Source organism: Ailuropoda melanoleuca, chromosome 9 (assembly GCF_002007445.2).
Source record: "Ailuropoda melanoleuca isolate Jingjing chromosome 9, ASM200744v2, whole genome shotgun sequence".
Taxonomy (NCBI): domain Eukaryota; kingdom Metazoa; phylum Chordata; class Mammalia; order Carnivora; family Ursidae; genus Ailuropoda; species Ailuropoda melanoleuca.
In genome coordinates this window covers 40,085,239-40,107,756 of record NC_048226.1, presented here as the reverse complement: position 1 = coordinate 40,107,756, position 22,518 = coordinate 40,085,239, and the positions used below count along the sequence as shown (strand labels likewise).

General features: G+C 40.8%; 1 protein-coding gene across 10 annotated transcripts in view; it reads right to left on the bottom strand.

Annotated features, from left to right (window-relative positions):
- LOC100475793 (serine/threonine-protein kinase Sgk3) overlaps window positions 1–22,518 on the bottom strand; it is a 166,861-nt gene that overhangs the window by 60,994 nt on the left and 83,349 nt on the right. The window contains exon 1 of one of the 10 annotated variants that reach the window (XM_011221204.3): window positions 15,968–16,122. The exons of 6 other annotated variants lie outside the window; for them this stretch is intronic. The gene's annotated coding sequence lies outside the window, so the exon portion shown is untranslated. Of the gene's footprint in view, window positions 1–604; window positions 3,037–9,362; window positions 9,480–15,685; window positions 15,890–15,967; window positions 16,123–22,518 lie in introns of those variants that run through there. 3 more of the 10 variants (XM_019796553.2, XM_019796552.2, XM_019796551.2) reach the window with 3 other exon arrangements.

Below are 22,518 nucleotides of genomic sequence, written 5' to 3'. Positions count from 1 at the left end.
TTGCCAGTTTCCCTGGTGACTAATTTTAGGAAATTACTCTGACAGATCCAATAATTGTAAATAAATTATATTTGAAGTAATGATTTCAAATATCTATCTATAGGCATTGAATATTCAGGTATGGTAAGTTTTAACTGATTATAAGGGTGCTTCCTTTGAGATGATTCAAAACCCACTTTGCTGGATTTGATGCTGGAAATGCAGTTAAGAAGGATTTCTAAGTAGTTGACTTAGTTATCAGAAAACATAGACATGTAACTGGCCCCTTCCTAAGCTCAGAGTGCCCTATAAAAGCAGCTAGCTTCTTCAGCTCGCCCATTAGACCAGGGTGCCACCTGACCAAAGTCTTGCCCTGCAGTCCCAGCACTCTATTGTTAATGAATCAGAGCAGGTGGAACGTTAGCTCTTCTGAGGCAGATTAACCTTGCCTAGGAGCCCCAGACCCATATCACCCCATTCTCCATCCATAGCAGAAGTGACAAGAGGGTGGAAGTTACAGTGCTATACTTTCCACACCGATCCCTTGAGAATGTGGGACTCAGGGGGTGGTGGGCCCTGCTCGTACTGCGTTATGTACAAGCTTGAATGTCTGTCTGTGCCTTACTGTGCACGGTCCACAGGAGCAGAACTAGAGGAGAATATCATGTCTCAGGTCTTCCCTCTGGAAGGGACAATAAAGTATGACATTAAGTGGCATCAGGAATAGACGAGGGGGAAAGAGCTGGGAAGCAGGGTAAGTTGTTTCATACAAGGTACCATGTATAGTAGGCAAATAAGTATAGAGCCCAGCACTTAGGGGGATGCCTATTCTCCTCACAACCTATTCCTATCACCCCTCATTGTACCCTAATGAGAGCTCCTACAAGAACCCAGGAAGAAGTTCAAAGCCAATTCTGGGAAGAGACTGCCTTTATACTGAAAAATCTGCAGAATCTCAGAAATTTTTACCAGCAGGAGTCTGAGGCACATATATGGGAGTACATTCAAAGGATATTAGACCAAGGAGGACTAAATATGAGATTACTGTGATCCTATGCATGGCCGCAAGTGTATCCCAACAATCTTTCTCCAGACCTTCCCTGAGAGAGACCTGCAGCCATTCACAAGGGTGACTGCCCACTGGGGAAAGAGAAATGTATAGTCCTTCCAAGGGTTACTAGATACTAGGTCTAAACTGACACTAATCCCTGAAGATCCAAAACATGGCCACCAGTCACAGCACCTATCTCATTCCAGAAAAGAGATGAGTGATGAAGTCAACCCTGGTATCTCATGGTGGGTACAATGGGACCATAGGCCCATCCTGTGGCTATTTCCCTAGTCCTAAAATTTTTGTGCAAATGGATATACTTAGTAACTGGCCAAGTCCTCACATTGGTTCCTGTCCTATGTCATAAAGGTCATACGGAAGAAAGGGCCATGAAGAAACCTTTGGAACTCTTCCCCTTTCCCCACTATGAAGGTAAATCAAAAGCTGTACCACATCCACGGGAGAAGAAATCAGTACTACTATCAAAAACATTGAAGGATACAGAGGCGTTGATTCCTATTGTATCTCCTTTTAACTTGCCTGTTTACCTGGACCAAAGCCAGAAAGATCCTGGAACATAACAACAGATGGAGAGGCCAATCACGGCTGCACTTCTAAGTGCTGGAGAAAATGAGCATAACCTCTGGTATCTGGTAGATAACTACTGACCTGGCAGATGCTTTCTTTTCTATCATCATCAGTAAGAACAATACGATGCAATTTGCCACCAAGTGCCACAAAAAGCAGTGCACCTTCAATGTTTTACCTGAGGGCTATTTCTGCACTGCCATGATACAGGCAGGCAGGACGTCGGTTATCTCCATACCCCACAGATCACCACACTGGTCCATCACATGGATGGCATTATGTTCACTGGATCAGGTGAACAAGAAGTAGCAAGCACTCAGGATGCGTTTGTAAGACACATGTACAAACCAGAGGATGAAGGATAAAACGCATGGAAGTTAAGGATGTACCACACAGATGGTTTCTATGGTTCCAGAGGTCTGAGGCAGGATATTCCAACTAAAATAAAATTGCTACACTTGGCACTATGTTCACTAAGAAAGACATAACACAACTGTGAGCTTCATATTTGGATATGCTGCTATGGCTTATATACTGGGCAACCCATGAGGCTGCCGGTTTTTACTGGGGCCTGATTCAAGAGAAGGTTCTTCAGCAATAAAAGCTTCCCTAACTCTTGGGGCTATGCCTTAGCACACCCACTAGTACTACAAATGACACGGCAGATGGGGATGGGGTAAGGAGCCTCTGACAAGCATCAGGAGAAGAATAAGAGTTATAGACTCCTTAGGGTACTGTCAGTAAGTTTTGTCCATTTGGTTCCTGGCTTGCTACTGAGCTCAGGCAAAGATTACATACCTGCCCATGGGAAACCAAGGGACTATGTAATAAGAACAGCCTGTCATGAACAGTATTATCTGACTGACTGATTCGTAAAACTGGACTGTACAAAAGCATTCCACCTGGTATGTTAAAAGCAAGACTGGGCCTGAAAAGGTCTGGAAGGCACAAGTAAACCTCAGGAATACCTGGTACTTGTAGCATCTTCCTCGTGAGCTCTCTTACCACACGCTCGTGGAGAAGATCCTACGACCAGTTAGCAGAGGAGGGAAAAGACATGCCCATTTATGAATGGACATGCATGGTACTCTAGCCCCAACCAGAAATGGGACAATGTAGCTCTATTCAGGGGTGGTCCTGACAGAGTGGTGAAGGGAACTCCTCCCATAGGGCACAATTCTGAGCAGTGTATATGGTGTCAGGAGAAATGCATGCCCAAGGTATATATCCATGCTGACTCGTGGCCAATGGCTAATGGATGGCTCACTGGTAAAAGAGCTGGAAAGAACAAGATTCGAATAGTTTTTTAAAGTGGAGAGTGGGGCGCCTCGGTGGCTCAGTCGTTAAGCGTCTGCCTTCGGCTCAAGGCATGATCCCGGAGTTCTGGGATCGAGCCCCACATAAGGCTCCTCTGCTATGAGCCTGCTTCTTCCTCTCCCACTCCCCCCTGCTTGTGGTTCCCTCTCTCGCTGGCTGTCTCTATCTCTGTCGAATAAATAAATAAAATCTTTTAAAAAAAAAGTTTAAAAAGGAGGAGAGGTTTGCAGATGTATGTGGATGAACTTTTCAATACAGCACAGAATGTAAAAAATATCTGTGTCCTACATAAAAGCCCACTGTAGAGAGGCTGTCAGTAATCAGGTGACCAATCAAGATGACTGGTCCTACGGATGTCAGTCAGCCTTTTTCCCAATCACCCGTTGCTTGCTCAATGGACCTGTTGGTAATCAGGTGACCAATCAAGATGACTGGTCCTACGGATGTCAGTCAGCCTTTTTCCTAATCACCCACTGCTTGCTCAATGGACCCATGACAAAGTAGACAAGGCAGTTTTTCTTTGTTCTAATTCCTTTGACAATCTATGGGTTACTTGGAAGGAGTGGAAGTTGGCTGTGAAAGTTAACATTATTTTAACTGATTAGACGACTGAGTAGCAGAAAGTTGTTAAAGGTATTTACCAAACTCAGATCTAAGACTTCCGGAAATTCATGAGCATCCTGAGAGAATCAATCTATTAGACCTCAGAGAGAAGCTGGACTTACTTTCCACTGTGACCTGGCCTGAACTTCATGGGATTAGAAATTCTGAAGAAGTGCAGAAATAGCTGAGAAAATGAAATCACTCCTTCGGAAGCAATTCACTCATTTTGGTGCTATGAATCATTGCTTACACTTCTTTGCTTGTTTTTTTTTTTTTTTTTTTTTAGCTTTTATTTATTCACTTGAGAGAGAGAGAAAGAGAACACAAGCAGGGGGAGAGGCAGAGGGAGAAGGACAGGGAGAAGCAGACTCCCCGCTAAGCCAGGAGCCAGACATGGTGCTCGATCCCAGGACTTGGAGATCATGACCTGAAGCGAAGGCTCAACCATCTGAGCCACCCAGGCCCCCTTTTGCTTGCTTTTGATGCTTAAACATGGAAGGTTCCTGAATAATCAAATACTTGTCATATCAGTGTCACTCAGTTTCTGAAGTACTCATGTTCAATCTTCAGTCAATGTCTGTGTTTGTATGGCTCCCTGAGGGTACACTTCATTTTGTTGACATGGAGACCCATTATCAACAATATAAACCTAGTATCAGAACTGCAATGGTCCTTGACTCAATGTACCCTCAGTTGTCAAAAAGACTGAACTGGCTAACAGTGGTATTCTCCCTGATTTCATCAACAAGGACTGACTAACCCTGGGCTAAAAACTATGTTTTTATGTGATAAAATTTGGCTCAACTACCTTCTTGAGTCACATTCAATTTATTCATAAAATTGAGTAACTTTTGCCATTTGATCATAAAAATAATCATAAAAATTAAAGGCATATAGAAAAGCACATAGAAAAATATCCATCATCTTAGAACACAACAGACATGTACAGTCAATATTTTTTGCATGTATTTCATTCTTTTCTATATATCTATAAACATATATAGGTGTGAGAATATGTCTGTATTATAAGTATGTGTGCGCTTCTGTGTTAAAATGATGGAACATATTGTTTTGCAAACTTACACTTTAAACTTTATAATGTATTTTAATACCAATAACAAGTGATAATTATTATTACTGTGTGCCAGGCACTGGGCTTATATTTAATCATCACAGTAACCCTAGGAGATACTGCTGTCACTCTCCTTTTACATCTGAGCAAACAGACACCGAATCAGGCTAAGTAACTGCTTGAAGTCACTGAAGCAAGTAGTTGGTGGAATCAGAACTTGGAGTGATGTGGGATGCCTGAGTGGCTCAGTCTGTTAAGCGTCTGCCTTTGGCTCGGGTTGTGATCTCAGGGTTCTGGGTTTGAGCCCCACATGGGGCACCCTGCTCAGCGGACAGCCTGCTTCTCCCTCTCCCTCTGCTGCTCCCCCTGTTTGTGCGCTTTCGGTCTCTGTCAAATAAATAAATAAAATCTTAAAAAAAAAAAAAAAGAACTTGTAGTGATGTCTCATTCCAGAACCTGTGATTTGATATGACACTATACCCCTTTCCTTCTAAAGACAACCTCAGGTTTGGTGGAGGAATGCTTTCACCGAGAAGCAGTCTAGTCCTGCCAAACTGAAAGCTAAGCCTATCCCCTAGCCATGTGTGGTTTATGAGGCCATCCAACCTAGTAAGAGAGTGGTCACTGTCCCAGTGAAGTGACTGATCTGGATTTCCAGGAGGAAACTTGGATGTCATTATACAGTGTGGGGAGGAGAATTATGTCTGAATTGAGGAGATTCAGTGGGGCACGTCTAACAGTACTGGTCAATGGGGAACTGGCAACTCAATGAAGATGGGACTACTACAGACTTGGATACTGTGGGAATGAAGGTTTGGGGTCCTCCACCAGTAAACAACTTTGACAAGCTAAGGTGTTGGAAGAGAGTAGGGGAACATAAAACAGGTACCAGTTATCAACCTGAGGCAAAAGACTAGCTACAGATGCCAAGACTATAGCAGTTTTGTTTTATTTTAGTTTTCTTCTCTGTTCCCTTCTGTGAACACTGGCAGTGGTTCCGGGTGAGAGTATGAATGCACTGAATAGTGACTGTCAGTGACTGACTGTGTTTCCCCTGAGTTAGGAACATAAGTATTATGCCCAAAGCACAAGTGGGAGTACTAAGGGACAGGAAGGGGAAGACTCTGCTGGATATCCTCTATGTCTTTTCAGATCCATCTCCAACCTGCTCCATGCCCTGGGATGCTGACCTCTACAGTCTGCACCCTATAGGCTCCCTTGCCCTCTAGCTGCTGGTTGATTTCATCCCTCTGGCATGATGTGGGCTGGGAAAAAGGGGATCAGGACATGTATTTGCTCATCTTGTTCCCTCCTGAGCAGGCTGCAGTTTGGTAGCTACTGTAAAAAAAAAAAACAACTCCTGAGAGGCGATCTTGTGTCCTGTGACTATAACTCTTACGGGGACAAAATGCTACAATTCTCCACCTCAGTCCTTGGACAAGATTAAATGATCTGAGCCCTAGTTTCCTAATCTGGAAAATGAGGCTGGCAACACCTATTTCATATAGTTGTTTTAAGCATTTGAGATAAGTAAAAGACCTAGCTCTGTATAAGTAGTCAATAAATCGGATCTAATACACAGCCATCTGTTTCAAATTACTTTTTATTCCTTAGTTCAACAAATACTTATTAAGCATTCATTATGCATTAAGCAATAGAAAGACAAAGATAAGGGAAAATCCTATCTGCAAAGAACTTATCTCATGGGGAAGAATGATATGCAATATAAAAATTTCAAGAGTTCACTAAGTGTGATGTTACATGTATGCATGGTACACCACGAGAGCACAGAGAGGGGTCACAGATGAAGACTGTCATATATTCTCAGCCTAACTAAAAATAAAGCCAGGCAGATATGGGAGCAGAACTTTGAAAGCACACCTGTCTGCTTGAATTTTCTCTGGAAAAAGGGAGCTAAAATCATATGTTGGAAATGAGGATGCTGCTGTGGAGAAAAACAATGAGATTAAATTACTTGCTCCCCTCCCAATAATAATAATAATAAATTGAAGAAAGGAAGAAATCATTTGCCCAAATTACTATCCAATTAATGGGCTAGTATTTAAGTCCAAATTTGAATACCTCCAAAATCTTTATGTACTTGTTTGCTATACCACACTGTCTCACTTTAAATAAGGTCTTCTTACCTTCAAGCTAAATCAATCCAGTAACCTAACAATATTTAAGATTTAGTGGCTAAGCTTATTATAAGGCAGACTGTGGCTTCTCGCCAAAGCTTTACTGACAGGAAAACCAAGGAGAAACTGAAGCATAAAAGGAGAAGTAATCTGCCCCAGGTGGTGGCATCAGGATTTGAACCCAGGTGGTCTGACTTCAGAACTTGTACCCCTTATACCACACTGCCTCTACAACATATATATGCTCTAAAGAGTCCTCTGGAAATCAATGAAGGCTCATAAATTTATTCTTAAGTGGTCAGGAGTGAAACTATGAAAAAGCAATCCTGCTATTACTATACATTTAATGTTTATTTTGTGAAACTGAAGCTATTAAAATTCTGCAAAATCATCTTATGGCCAGGCAGGGAAATAAAACAGAGAGAAGAGGACTGATAAAAGAACCCCACAACTAAAAACGAATAGAAAAAAAGCTATGTTGTTCATGTGGGAATAAAACTTGGCATTTTGGGGGAGGTTCATAGGTATGTTAGGCTTTTCAAAAGAAGAACGGGGTAGGGGAGCACCTGGCTGGCTCAGTCAGTGGAGCATACGACTCTTGATCACGGGGTCTTGCGTTCAAGTCTCACATTGGGTGTAGAGATTACTTAAAAAAAATCTTTAAAAAAAAAAAAGAAGAAGAAGAATGGGAAAAGAATCTGCCTTCACTCTGCTGGAGAGTCACAATATAGTCTTGTAGATTGGTTCCCAGGGGCAGCTGGCTTGCCTGGGGGTGGGTCATGTGGCTCTAATGAGACTAAGTCCAGATACTAACCCAGAATGGAAGAACTAACCTTGATATTCATCCAGTGAATCAACTCAGCCAAGTCCAACATGACAAAAAGAAGTGGGTCAGATGAGATCAGAACTTTCAGGGACCAGCCAGACTTTAGGAGGGACAGTGATTTGCAAAGGTAGACTAAGAGCTAGTTAATATTGTATTTATGTATAGTGGTTCTCATCAGGGGGACAGTGGGCAATGTCTGGGGATATTTCTGGTTGTCACAACTTGGGGGGTTGTCAAGCAGCTACATGTCAAGGATGATATTAAACATCCTACAATGCACAGGCCAGCCCCTACAACAGAAAGTTATCTAGCCCAAGATGTCAATACTGTTGAGGTTAAGAAACTCATATTTACTGAGTACTAATGCTAGGCACTATTCGAAGCATGCCTTACATCTAACACATCACTTGTTCCTCATAGAGACTCATCAGATATCTTTATCTACATTTTACAGATGAATAAACCTAGGCTACAAGGTCCACATCCTCATACAGCTTCGGGTGGGAGCACTGTATGGTGATCACAGCTTTGACCTGAGAGCCTGGTGTGCACACACTGTCTCTCGATTCCTTATAGTACTGCCACATGCATCCCCTTCTTCTAAATCACCTTTGGAGATACAGGTTGAAGAGGGGAGAACACCAAGTGTCCATTAGCTATCAGGTTATAGAAAGGAAGCCATGCACAGGAAGAGCAGCTTTCTGATTCTGCCACCAGGAGGGGTCAGGTCTGTGAAGCAATGCATAAGGAGTGGCCCAGCTTCATAAAACATCATATGTCAACATGTTATCAAGAGTGTGGTATAGAATAGGCCCTGAGTATTGGCCTCATCACAAGGACAATCAAGGGCTAAATTATGAAATAAGGAAGACACAAGAAAGGATGCTATCACAGGATACGGTTTTTTAAAAAGGAGGGGAAAGTTTAAAAAAATTAATAGATTTTTTTTTATAGCAGGGGTGTAAAAATATGGATGAAATACCATGACAGAAAACTGTCCAAATTCACGTTATGTTAAAATTTTGTTGACAAATACTGCTTAAAATAGATAGGCATTGATTAAGGCTTTTTTTAAATTAAGCTTTTTATTTCAATTCCAGTATAGTTAACATCAGTTAAAGCTTTTTTTAAAGGATTTTCCCCCGTCATCATTGTGCCTATCTTTTTGTCCATTACATGCAATTACTGTCCTGGATCCTGTCCATCTTTGTTTTAGACAGCCAAAAAATGTTTTGTAAGAAAATCCAAAGATTCTCCAGCTTTTTACCTCTAAAATTTAAGCAGAGAAGTTCTTAACTCCATTTCTTTCACACATCATGGACACTGTTTAGTACTGACTAGCGGACCAGACCTTACCCAAAATTACAAGACAGATACATTAGTAAATATCAGTATCCACTCTCAACTACTATGGCAGAGAGGGGTTCAGTGATTTACACCAAGGCATAAAGGGAAATTAAGAGTAATCCTGTTCCCAAAGGCAGGAAGCAGACCTGGAAGAGCTACAAATTTTCTTCAGCAGGGGGACAGGACTGGGGTGCTGGATTTTTGGAAACAAGGGTCCTAAAAGAGGGAACTGACAAAGGAAAAGACAAAAGAAAATCCCGGTTCAGACCTGGGGCATGGCATTAGGGACTGGTTTGGAAAATGGGAACTGACCCAGAGAATATGAAAAGGAATGGGCATAGGGAAGAGGGCAGGAATTATTCCTGAGAACAGGCCAAGAGAGTTGGGTTTCATTTTAAACTACATTAAAAGCACCTTAGGAAATTCTTACTCCAAACTCACCAGTTACTTTACTGAAAGTCTGCTGTAATAGTGTATAATCTTTATCTGTTTATTTCCGCCTTTCAGAATACTAGCTCCAAACACATCCAATAGAAACAAAGCACATCTTTGTCACATCTGTAAATTAAATTCATTGCAGAACAGATTAAAAATCTAACAGGATCTGAAAATGGAAGATACATAGTAACCTCCTCCCCACACATATCACAGGATGAATCAGTTACAACTTTTCCTGTTTTCCTTCCTAATATATCCTTCCTCTAATTCCCACCCAACCCCCTCTTTGATTTTTCTCTCATTCTGTAATCACAAAGCAGTCCCAGTTTTTCCAAGGTTTATCTCATCTCTTATTTGAGGTAACTTTTATTTACCCTGATTCTTGATAAAGCAAAGCGATATTAAAAAAAAAAAAGTGATACAAGAATTAGAAATAAAATATGTGTAAGATCAAGAATTAGAAATAAAATATGTGTAAGATATTCAATATTGGGAAACAATATAGAATAGTCTGCACCCAACAATTTGACAGGAGTATCCAAAAACCTTGACAAAAGTTACATGAGCCTGTTGGTTCTCTGAAACTGGCTCCATTTATACAGAGACTTAAGGAAAGGACTGAGGGAGGAGGTAGAAATAACAGCTGACAGTCTTCTTGCTTTCCAATAGTGGACTCAAAGCTGCCAGGATAAGGAAGAAGGTCCTGAACTGAGTCCAACTGACAACACGTCCCTCCGCTGGTTCTAGAACTGAGAGGTAGGGATGTTCACTGCAGCTGCAATGCCCTGCTCTATCCTTCTCAGCCTCCTAACGTCACTGTCTTGGGTTCCCCATTACCAGAACACCTGCCCTACTCCTGGCTTCCCAAGCTTTTCCATTGGAAGGCACACTCCCAGCATATGTTCCAGGAAGATGGGAACACAGAACACTTGGAACACAGAAAACTCTAAAGGATGATTCCTGGAGGACTGGGATCACTGGCAGAATGATGGGTGGATGGATGATTATAGGAGGCATGAGAAAAAGGAACGTGGAATTTCACACAATTAGCAGTGGTAAAATACTGCGGGTCCAAAGAAGTCTTGCTTGGCTCTCTGGCTGGGAAGACTGGGAGAAGTGAGGACGAACCAAAACAAAACAAAATCAAAACAACCAGCTGCCAAAGAACCCCCCACAAAGACAACAATCACCACCTATTTCACAGTCTCTTTAGAGAACCTTCAATCTGCTATTTTTCCTTCTACTCTAACCCCCACAATCCATTATTCCTGCACTAACCAGGGTCATATTCTTCATCACTATTAATCTGATAATTTCACCCAATGCTTAAACTCTTTCCATTGCTTCCCACTGCCCTTAGAATAAAATCCAAACTCTGAATTATTGCTAAGAGCCTACAAGCACCCGCATGGCCTAACCTTTTCCTATCTCTCCAGCTGCAACCCACGAGTGCCTCCCACCACCCGACTCACTAGATTCCCGTGGGAACAGCCCCTTCCTACTTCTCATACACACTGAGCACTCTCCCATCTCATCTCTTATACCTGTGTTCCCTCTGCCTAGGATGCTCTCCCTTCAGCTCTTCACACTGAGGCCTTTGTTCAAATGCCACTTCCTGCAACAAGCCTTCAGGACCACCTAACTACAGTGCTCCTTCCCCAATCTTCTGTCATCATCCTTTTTTCCATTTAGCATTTATAATCATCTAAGATTACATCTTGTATATTGAGAACCTCCCTAACTAGAGTGTAGAAATTGTGACTTATGTACTGCCATGTACTTAGCGGTACACATTTCACTTATTCTTTCAACTAACAGCTAGAGAGAGGCATGTAAAAATTCCCATTTGCCAAAGTGTGTGAAATCTTCCAAGTAACCAATGGCTCATTATTCCTTAATGTCTCCTGAGTCATCAATTTCTTCCTCTTCACTAGATCAATTCCGTTATTAAACATACTAGTATGCTACAGTATCCTAACAAAATCCTGAAAAATACAGATTTATTTATTTAACAGATACTTACACAGTGTTTACCATGTGCTAGAGATGTGTAATTAGTCTGTACCCCATCTTTTATTACTTGTATGAATGATCCTATCTGATGCGCAACCTTAACTAAGGCTTTTGAAAACAAGGAGAACTCAGGGTAAACACAGATGCTTATAGAGTATGATAAAGGAAGCTTTACTCCAAAGTAAATATTTGCTTTCAAGATTCTTTTTCTTCACTGGTTAGCACATAAGAAATTCCCCCAAGGACAAAACTTACAACCAATTACATATTTAAATCATACTACATCATACTACAATTTAAATAATAAATTGTAGTATATTAGCTTTAAGTCCTGACCTTATATTAGGTATTTATTAGTAAAAATAATACGCAGATTTTTACCTTGAAGTTTTAACATTTTAAAAGATTAGAAGTTTTATGCATATTTTCCCTACCAACACTTTCCTACCAATAGAAACTGCAGCTTCATCCTAGGAATGGTAAAATAAATTTAGTCGACACCTGTAAGTTCTCAAAATCAAGAACGAAGAGAGTAAGTTAGGCTAATGCAAGTCCTAGAATGGGAGAACCCCAGTCACGGTTTGGGAGGCAACAGGAGAGAAAATCAAATTTCAGAAATGTCCACAGATGTTCTAGGGACAAGTTTTAATCTATCAGAAAAAGTCACATGCAAAATAAAAGCATTTACTCAACTGGAGTATGTGCAAGGACATGTTGGTAATGAAATGAAACAAAATACACTGAACCAGATGCTGATCAAACAATAAAACCGGAAGGTTCTCCCAAAAGATAAATTCAAGTATCTTCTATCTCTTTTCTCTGAAGAACTAAAAGCTTCTGGCATATATCTTCTTTTTTCTTCATCACTATAAATCTGATAAATTCACCCCATTGCTTAAACTCTTTCCATTGCTTCCCACTGCCCTTAGAATGCCCTTAAACTACATTCTGCAGACCGGAAAGAGGAAGAGAAAGTTCAGTCTTACCCAGCTCAGAAAACAAAGCAGACTGACAGTATTATTTGTGCATAGAAATGCAAAAACAAAATAAAGCTAGGAATAATTCCCCACAAAAACCAAAGCTGCAGGTGTTGCTCCATAAAATCTGTCTTGCCCTAATGGTTTCCTGAGGGAATCTGTGTATCTTTTTAAGCTTCTGTGTATCCAGTTATGTGGGTGTTGGGTATGTTGCTCTCCCTACACCTCTTCCCTTCTATGAATCCAGATCTCAATCTCTTCATTTGGATCTTTTCATGTAGTACTAAATTTCCCCCTGCCTTCTTCCTTAATTGTCCATATTGTAGAAATGATTGTTGAAGGTCGATATTTAACGACTTAAAGACCCATAAAACAGAACTTTAAATTCACTTTTACTTAAAAAACAAAGAAGTGGGTGTCTTATTTTTCCTTAAAAAGGTAACTGGAATTTTTATGTGCGTGATTCTTGTCCTCCAGGAGCTAATGTGTAGCGAAAAGAAAAGATAAATGCCTGAAGAATTACAATTCAAAACAGACTGTGATAAATTCTCTAAGAAAAGTATGAAAAGTTTCTAGAATTCAGAGGAAGAAAAAAAAAAAACAAACCACTACCAACTTATCTAGGTATTTGGGCTGGTGGTGACATGTGAGGGAGGATCTGAAGGCTGGGCACTCAAAACAAAAGGGCAGCAAAAGTCCTCGGTACAGAGAATAGCCATCAGTTTAATTTGTCTGAATTCCTGCCCACTTACAGAAAAGATCCACTCCATTTGATAAAAACAGAAAGAGAAACTGTCAAGAAGCAACACTCACCTTTAGCGTTTACATGGCATTATTATTAAAGCCTTATTTTATTTTCATATTTGCAAGCATAAATTGGAAATCAGTTTTCTTACATATAGGAGGCAGATGCTGGGAAAGTGCTTTTGAAATCATGTAGAGAACTGAATGCCAGGCTTCGCACTCTGGATTTCATTCTGCAGATGAGGATGTAAAGGCATTCGAAAAGGGAATTTGAAAGGTTGTAGGTGTAGAGAATGGAATGAAATGGAGGAGGGCTTAAAGAAATAGGGGTTTGGCAACAATAAGAATGGCAGGTTTGCAAAAAACTGACAGGAGAAATAAGTAATAGCTATTTGCATGGGAGTGCAAGGCAGAAGGAGGCATTAACATTGCCTCAAGCTTTTATTCCTGGGTAACCAGAATAAATAACAAGAAATGGGGGGAGGGGACAGCAGGGCAAAATGACAGTGAATTGGTCTAAGTAATTACTAGCCCTAGCTGGAAAGATCTGCATCAGATGCACAAATCTGACACCTTCTGGTACCAGGCATTGTTTCCAGGCACTTAGGATACAGCAGTGAGGGGCGCCTGGGTGGCACAGCGGTTAAGCGTCTGCCTTCGGCTCAGGGCGTGATCCCGGCGTTATGGGATCCGAGCCCCACATCAGGCTCCTCCGCTATGAGCCTGCTTCTTCCTCTCCCACTCCCCCTGCTTGTGTTCCCTCTCTCGCTGGCTGTCTCTATCTCTGTCAAATAAATAAATAAAATCTTAAAAAAAAAGAAAAAGGTTAAAAAAAAAAAAAAGGATACAGCAGTGAACACAACTGGCAAGCACCACAGCCCTCATGGAACTTACCCTCTAATGGCAGACAAGAGATAATGAACAAGTAAATAAAGAGATAAATATATATTATAGGAAGAGTGGGGTTGTATGGAATTTTAATTAGGAGGGTCTGACTGAGATAGTTACATCTAAACAAACACTTGGAGGTGAGGGAGTGAACCACGCAAGGAGCCAGGAAAGTGTCAGCAACTAACACACCAATATCTTCAAATAGTTTCACTCTGTGATGCTTTTGAAGTTAGCAGCAATTGCAGTGTATCTCTTTGGTGACCCAGTCCTATTTCCTTGGGCTAGTATTCAGTGTTCCACTTCCTGATTCTATCCTACCAGATCAAGAAAACTTCACCAATACACAGTGATAAAAAACTGCCTAGTAGGTCAATTTGTTTACACTGGCTGTTTATGTTCCCTACATGGGAGAAAAGGACTACATTTTAAAACAACAAAACCAAAGCACTGTTAGAACATGTTTGTACAAAGCTTAAGACAATCATCTTGTTCTCAAAGCAATCGTTGATGTAGCAACTTTTGAGACTTGTGATTTAAATCAAAGGTGCTGAAGAATGATTATGAATCATGCAATTAAGCTAGCAAGGAGGATGCTGCAGAGAGAAAAACCATTCACAGCACCATAACACTGTCAAAAATAAAAACAGTACAATTATCAAAATCAGAAGTAATATCATTCTTTGATTTTATAATTTGTTGTTCAGAAGAGCTGAATTCTAGTCTAAACCATGCATTTTATTGGTTCTGGATCCTAGGGCCTCATCCTTATCTGTAAAGGGCAGCTATTGTGATTTTTCAGATTCCTTTCAATCCCAAAATTCTATGTGGCTAGTTATGATTCCTATGATGTTTAGTTTATTTATGTATTTGGAGACTCTGGTTTACCTCCTTTTGCAACAATAGCACAACTTGTAAGTTCTGTATAAAAGGGATAATGACCTTCTTTTAAACAAACCTAGGGGTTTGTTTAAACCCCAGGTTTAAAATGAGGATACCCTCTCTGAAAGTGCTGCCTTTTTTCATCCCTCTTTTAGAACAGCCTTTAAGACTCTGAGGCCTCTATATCATTTGAGAGTGGATTAGATTTGAAACCAGGTGAATGATCACATCTCCAGTAGGTGAGAAAAGTAATGAGACTTATCTGGTGGGATTCGGTCTCTGAAATTCCAATGGAATCCCCAAGCATTTCTAGCTACAACTCTGAGGAAAGGCTTTCCGGTGTTGACAGCTTTGAAGATTAATGCCCATCTAAATGCATAATAAAGAAAATAGTCAACGTTATTGCAGCGTATCTCTTTGGTGACTATTGTGGACTATGCGCCAGGCGGAATTAAGTACTGACTGATTTAATCCTCATAACAATCCTGTAAGGATGGAACTATCATTACCCTTATTTTACATATGCAGAAACAAAGTCATAGAGAAATTAAGCGAATTGCCCAAGGTTTCACAATTAACAAGTAGATTCAAACCCAGGCACCCTAGCTTCAAAGCCTGAGAGCTTAACCTCCACAACACACTGCCTATGCAAATCCTGGTGTCCTTGTTTAAATAACAGTCCCATTACCAGTCTCACTCTTCTTGCAAACTGAATAACACGAAGTCAAAATAAAGCTACACTGCAAGTTCATTATCGAGTTTCTCCTCCAGTCCCGAACGACGAACTAGAAATGTATTTTAAAGAACATAAAATCTCAATACCTGAGGTCTCTCGAGATGTAGGGAGGAGGTGTGTGGAGCAACGCAAATGTTTTCTGTCCCGGCGGTAATGCCGTGAACAAGTGCTGCAAAACTAGAGCCAGACCCCGTGTCTCCCTGCCTCTGGGGGTTCACGCCAGGGGGCCGCCCATCCGCACCACGCGCTCCTACTAAGCACGGAAGTGGCCCAGGGGCCGGTCCAACCAAACCACACCTGGTTCCAACGCGCCCGCCAGGATTCCTTCACCTGGCTCTCGCAGCGCCCAAACCACTCCCCGTACTTACCTTCGGGAACCCTCGCCCGACGCATAGCGAGCGGGAAACGCCACCACAGCTGCGCCACACTCTACCGGCCTCTGCGCCGCGCCTCCCACCCTCAGCGGGGCCCACCACCACCCTCCCCTCCGTGGCCCGACCTCCTGACTCCGCCCCTCGCAGCAGGCCCCGCCCACACCAATCAACGGAACCGCCTCGTCCACCAGCCCCGCCCAATGCTGGGGGCGGGGCTTATGCTCACTCAGCTCCGCCCCTCACTCGGTAGAAGGCCTTGGACCCGAGAGAAGCTGCCGGCTGGATGCAGTCGGGTGGCCCTAAATAAATAAAGCGGGGAGGGCGTGGGGGTGCTTGACCCCGAGCGGGGAAGTGCGAGACGCAGGCAGAACGGGGAAAGAGAAACAGACAGCCAGGTGGCAAGATGAGGAAAGAGGCTTGGGAGGGGAAAGAGAAGGTGCTCTCCCCAGGTTCCAGCTGAGGAGTAGGACTGGGTGAGACATCTTAAAGCAACGGAGTTCACTTATTCAGCGCATTAGCTAATCTCATTCTCCTCGGGCAGGGCAAGACTCACGAATTCAGGGTTCCATGCATGAGAAGTCATAGAACTAGGGTTTAGAGGGGCAAAGAAAGAAAGCAAATCCTTTACTGATCTCCACCACACATCCTCGTTTTTCAATTTAAAAATTCTGGAAAGGACTCTCAGTAGGAATCCCTTCAGACTTACTCATTCCTTCTCCTGTCAAATAGCTCAAGCACTTTGCAAGAGAGCAGACTCATTTCACCCAGGCCGAGTCTGGCATTAATGCCCAGTCTGGCATTTATTACTTCTGAGTGGTTTTTTCCTTTATCCATACTACATGTATGGATAAACCACTCATAAGGAATTATTTTAACTCTTAATTTATTTGATTTTTGAAGGTGAAAAACTATTTGAGGAATCAAGTCAAACACTAATTGAATTATGGTGGGGAAACACAAGGCTCAATTTGCTACAAGCAGTATTTGCTGGAAGAATTTCAGAAAACAGTGCCAAGAGGCCAGCCTAGCTGTGTGGCCCTAAGGGAAGTCACAATATCTGAAGCCCCAGATCTGCTTATCTGTAAAATGAAGAGATTAGGCCAGGTGACCTCATGACCTCTAAATGCCCTTCCAAACTCCATTTCATTCTGCTAGGCTACAATTAAGGGCAAAGGACCATAGGGAAAGTGCTGTCCAGTTAGGAACCACACAGAGAATTGGGAATTTTTAGAAAAAGATTCAGGGATTTCTAGCATCACTTCATTCAAGCTCTCCTTTCTGACTTTTCTATTTGCACTTGTCCTAGCTCAAAACCTCTGACTCTCCCCTCTCGATCCTCACATTTGGTCACCAGGTCCTTGGCTTTTTCCATTACAGAGTCTCTTCAGTGAACCTTCTTTCTCATTTTAACTGCCATCTCTGTATAAAGCACAAAATCAAAGAACTCACCTATCTTTTCCACCTGATCTCCAACTACTCTGGACAGACTGTTTCCTCACTGTACAGTATCCACGACATACAGTCAACATTCCCGCCACTGAACGTTTATATCCACTGCTTCCCAGTTCAGAATACTTCTTAATCCTAGCTACCTGTTTTCATATTATGATAGCTCAGCTCAGGGACCTCTCTGTCCAATATAATGCTATAACACTTAGGATCTGTACCACTCAATGTGGCACTTAGCAGGCCTACCTTGTTTTGTTTTTTCTGTTATTTATATTTATGTCCAGAACTAAACTGTAAGCTCCTTACTGGGTAACCCTGGGCCCCAGCCAGTTAAGGAAGAAAAAGCTATTTCCAGTATCTCAAAAAGCCTTAGAGAAATTACATATTCATCTACAATTAGGCTGTTCAAATTACCTATAACAGCAAGATTCTGTGTTTTTTTAATTAAAAAAATTTATATTTTTATTTTTTTAGTAATCTCTATACCCAATGTGGTGCTCAGACTCACAACCGCACGATAAGAGTCACATGCTCCACTGACTGAGCCAGCCAGGAGTTCCAGGATTCTCTGCTTTTATCTGAAATTATATTACACTGAAATAACACCAATTACTTCATGTTAACCAAAGCTCTCATGGGCAGTTAGATGCAACTGATTTTAAAAAGAGGGGAAAACAGGAGTGCCTGGCTGGCTTTGTCAGTAGAGCATGTGACTCTTGATCTTGGTCGGGGTCTTGAGTTCAAGAGTTCAAGTCTCACGTTGGATGTAGGGATTACTTAAAAAAAAAAGAAGAAGAAGAAGAAGAAGAAAACAAAAGGGAAAATAGGGGCGCCTGGGTGGCTCAGTCGTTAAGTGTCTGCCTTCAGCTCAGGGCGTGATCCCAGAGTCCTGGGATCAAGTCCCATATCAGTCTCATCCGCTGGGAACTTGCTTCTTCCTCTCCTGCTCCCCCTGCCTGTGTTCTCTCTCTCGCTAGCTGTCTCTCTCTGTCAAATAAATAAATAAAATCTTTTTAAAAAAAGGGAAAATAAATTACTATTAAATAAGACTTGTTTTGAAGACAAATCTATGAGATTAACATAGGTACATAAAAATAAATAGTAGCCGACCCATTCTTTTGTCTCCCCATTGCCAAAACAAGTGACATACCCATAGTAAGTGCTTAAGAATATATTCATTAGTCAAAGACATTTTCAGCTTCCCTTAAGCCCTCTCTCTCCTTTGATTTAATTAAAATACTGGTCTTTTCTTTTCATGCAAATAAGACTGTAAGAATTTCCCTTCAATTTCAAATAAATTCTTAAGAATAAGATAAACACGAATCACACAGCACTTCTCAGAGTTGGACTAGAAACGCTTTTAGTGTCCAAGAAATAAACCCTTAAATCACGGTAAATTGCCTATGTTAGAGGGCCCTACATACCACTAACACCTTTAGAAAGTAAATTTTCCTTAATTGCAGCCCAGATGACAAAAGTAGAAGCAGAACCAATTTGCAGAATGACTACCAAGTAAGAGTGAAAACTGATTTGCAATCTATCAATAGCCCCTTGTGTTTTGAAAATGTCACTGGCATGTTTAAAGGAGGCCCCAGAGCTCTGAAGTCTGGCCCAAACAATCTATAAACCACTACTCACAGCAAACCTTTATAATATTCTGGATGTTTAAAAAGCATTAAATAGGCAGATTAAACAACAGTCACACTTCATTTTACAGAGTGGTTTTACCAGAGGCTACTGGTTATAGATTCTTGGAATGTTTCTCTTCCTCTTCTAAAAATGTGAAGTAACTATTAAGATTAGAGCCTTAGGGGAACTTCTGAATCTGGCCAAGATGTAGTAACAAGGACCATATTTACTCTCCCACCTGAACCGACAACAACAAAATGAAACCAGACAAAATATATAAAACAACAGTTTTCAAGATGGATATCAGGCAATGAAGGAGACTGCCTCAGAGATGGGAAATGAACAAGATTTGCCCCAGCTTATCACTTTCAGAGAACTTACAGGCCATGGCAGAACAAGAGGGAAATGCAAGAGCTGTGAGACCAGGGAGAACAAGACAGCTAGAGTTCACAACTCAGATATGGAAACCAGGTAACAACACAGAGAATCCCAGAGATCTGCAGAGGGTCTTCCTTGAGAATTCAGCAGTGCTGATCAGTGTATGCCTGTACTCAAGTTCATGGAAAGAACAAGCCATCTCAAAGCATTAAAAGGAAAAGTACTGGGCACTGACAGAGGGCCAGGAATAGTGGCTATTCACACCAGGCTAACTAGAAACCTCCCAATTCAATGAGATAGAGTACTTAGAAGGGTCTTGCCTTGGTATTGGAGAGTAATTAGCCCTAGACTAAATGCTGCTTGGGTGCTGCCAAAAAGTAAAAAGATCCAAAAGGATCAAACTATCTTAAAGTTATTTAACTGCATCTCAAATTAAAATTCAGGAGTGTTTATAGAAATACAAAAATATTCAGCACCCAACAAGCTAAAATTCACAACATCTGCCATTCAATCAGATATAACAAGGCATGCAAAGTAACAAAAATATGACCCATAACGAGAAGGAAAACCAATCACTGAAACTAACAACTGACATAGACATTAGCATTAGCAGACAAGAACATTAAAACAGTTATTATAATGGTAATATATTCAAAAAATTAAGTAGAGACAAGGAAGGTATAAAAATTTTCTTAAATCCAATTTAGAGATGAAAACAATCTCTAAGGTGAAAAATACACTGGATGGGATTTATGGAAGAATAGATATTGCAGAAGAAAGGATTAGTGAACTTGAAGACATACAATATAAAATTTCCAAGATGAATTGTAGAGAGAAAATGGAATTAAAAAGAGAATCAATAAGCTATGGGAAACCTTTAAGCTGGTTAACATACTTGTAGTTAGAGTCCATGAAGGAGAGGATAAAGGAGGGCTGGGGAAAGAAGATCAGAATAGACATTTGAAGAAATATGACTGACATTTCAAAATTTGATGAAAATTATAAACTCACAGGTCTCATAAGCTTGATGAATCCAAACGCCAGAAACACAAAGAAAACTACAACAAGATATTTCATAATACAATTACTAAAAACCAGTGATAAACCAAAAATCTTAAGAGCATCCAGTCAAAAAAAGGACATGATATATATGGAGAAACAAGAGTAAAGATGACAGATTTCTTGTCAGAAACAGTGCAAGAAAAAGACAGTGGAGCAACATCTTTAAAGTACTGAACAAAAAAGCTGTAAACCTAGAATTCTATACTCAGCAAAAAAATCTTTAAAAACTCGGGACAATATAAAGATTTTTTTCAGATGCACAGAAACTGAAAGGCCATAACAAAAAGACTTGCACTGTAAGAAATGTTAAATGGAGTCCATCAGACAGACAGAAAATGACTCCAGATTTCTAGAAATATACACTATGAATGAAGAACAGTGGAAATAGTAACAAGAGACATGTTGGTTTTTTTTTTACAACTTGAATCTTTTAAAAGATAATAACTGTTTAAAACAACAATAGTCATCATTCATTGTGGGTTTTATAGCTTATATGAAAGTAAAATGTATGACAACAGTAGCATTAAGGTTGGGAGGAGAGACATGGAAGTATATTATTGAAAAGTATATTGTATAATTAAGTGTAAGCATCCTATAAGTGACACAGCATAATTCAATTGAAGATAGACTATGATAAAGTAGTATACTCAAACCCCAAAATAAGGTAGAAAAAGAGGAAAGACGACACAAAGAACAGATAAGACAAATAGAAAACAAGTAAGAAGAGGACAGATATAAATTTAACTCATATCAATAATAATATTAAAAGCAATGGTCAAAACAACACAATTAAAATCTGTCTTACTGGATAAATAAAACAAGACCCAACTATATTTCATCTACAAAAAACTATACTTTAAATATGCAGACACAAATAGGTTAAAAGTAAAAGGATGGAAAAAGATACACCATGCTAACACTAGTCAAAAGAAAGCTGGAGCAGCTATAATAATATCACATAAAGTAGATTTCAGAGCAAATAATATTACCAGGGAAGAGAAGGTCATTTCATAATTATGAAGAGGCCAATTCATCTTGAGGACATAAAAGTCCTAACATTTATGGGGGCGCCTGGGTGGCTCAGTTGGTTAAGTGTCTGCCTTCAACTCAGGGCATGATCCCCAGGTCCTAGGATCAAGCCCCGCATGGAGCTCTCTGTTCAGTGGGGAGCCTGCTTCTCCCTCTCCTCTGCCCCTTCCCTTGCTTGTTCCCTCTCTCTCTCTCTCTATCAAATGAATAAATAAAATCTTTTTTCTTAAAAGTCCTAATCTAATAACAGAGCTTCAAAATAAATGAGAAAAAAACTGAAACAACTTGAAGGAAAAATAAGCATATCCTATTTTTAGAGGTTTTAAAAACTCTCTCATAATAATAGCACAAGTAGAAACAAAATCAGCAAGGATATTGTCTTAATCAGTTTGGGTTACTATAACAAAATACCACAGACTGTGTAGATTATAAACAACTGAAATTTAATTTTCATAGGTTCTGGAGACTGGAAGTCGGAGACCAGGGGGCCAGCATGGTTGAGTGAGGGCCCTCTTCCTGGTCTATGGCCAGCATCTTCTCTGTGTTCTCACCTGATAGAAGGGAATAAGAAGTTCTGTGGGATCTCTTTTGTAAGAGTACTAATCCTATTTATGAGGGCTCTACCTTCATGACCTAATTACCTCCCAAAGGCCCCACCTACTAATACTATCACCTTTGGAGGTGAAGATTTCCACATATGAATTTGAAGGTAGACACAAACATTCAGACCATAGTAGATATAAAAGACCTAAACAAGGGGCGCCTGGGTGGCACAGCGGTTAAGCGTGTGCCTTCGGCTCAGGGCGTGATCCCGGCGTTCTGGGATCGAGCCCCACGTCAGGCTCCTCTGCCGTCAGCCTGCTTCTTCCTCTCCCACTCCCCCTGCTTGTGTTCCCTCTCTCGCTGGCTGTCTCTATCTCTGTCAAATAAATAAATAAAATCTTTAAAAAAAAAAAAAAGACCTAAACAATACCATTAACCGTCTTAACCTAATTGAC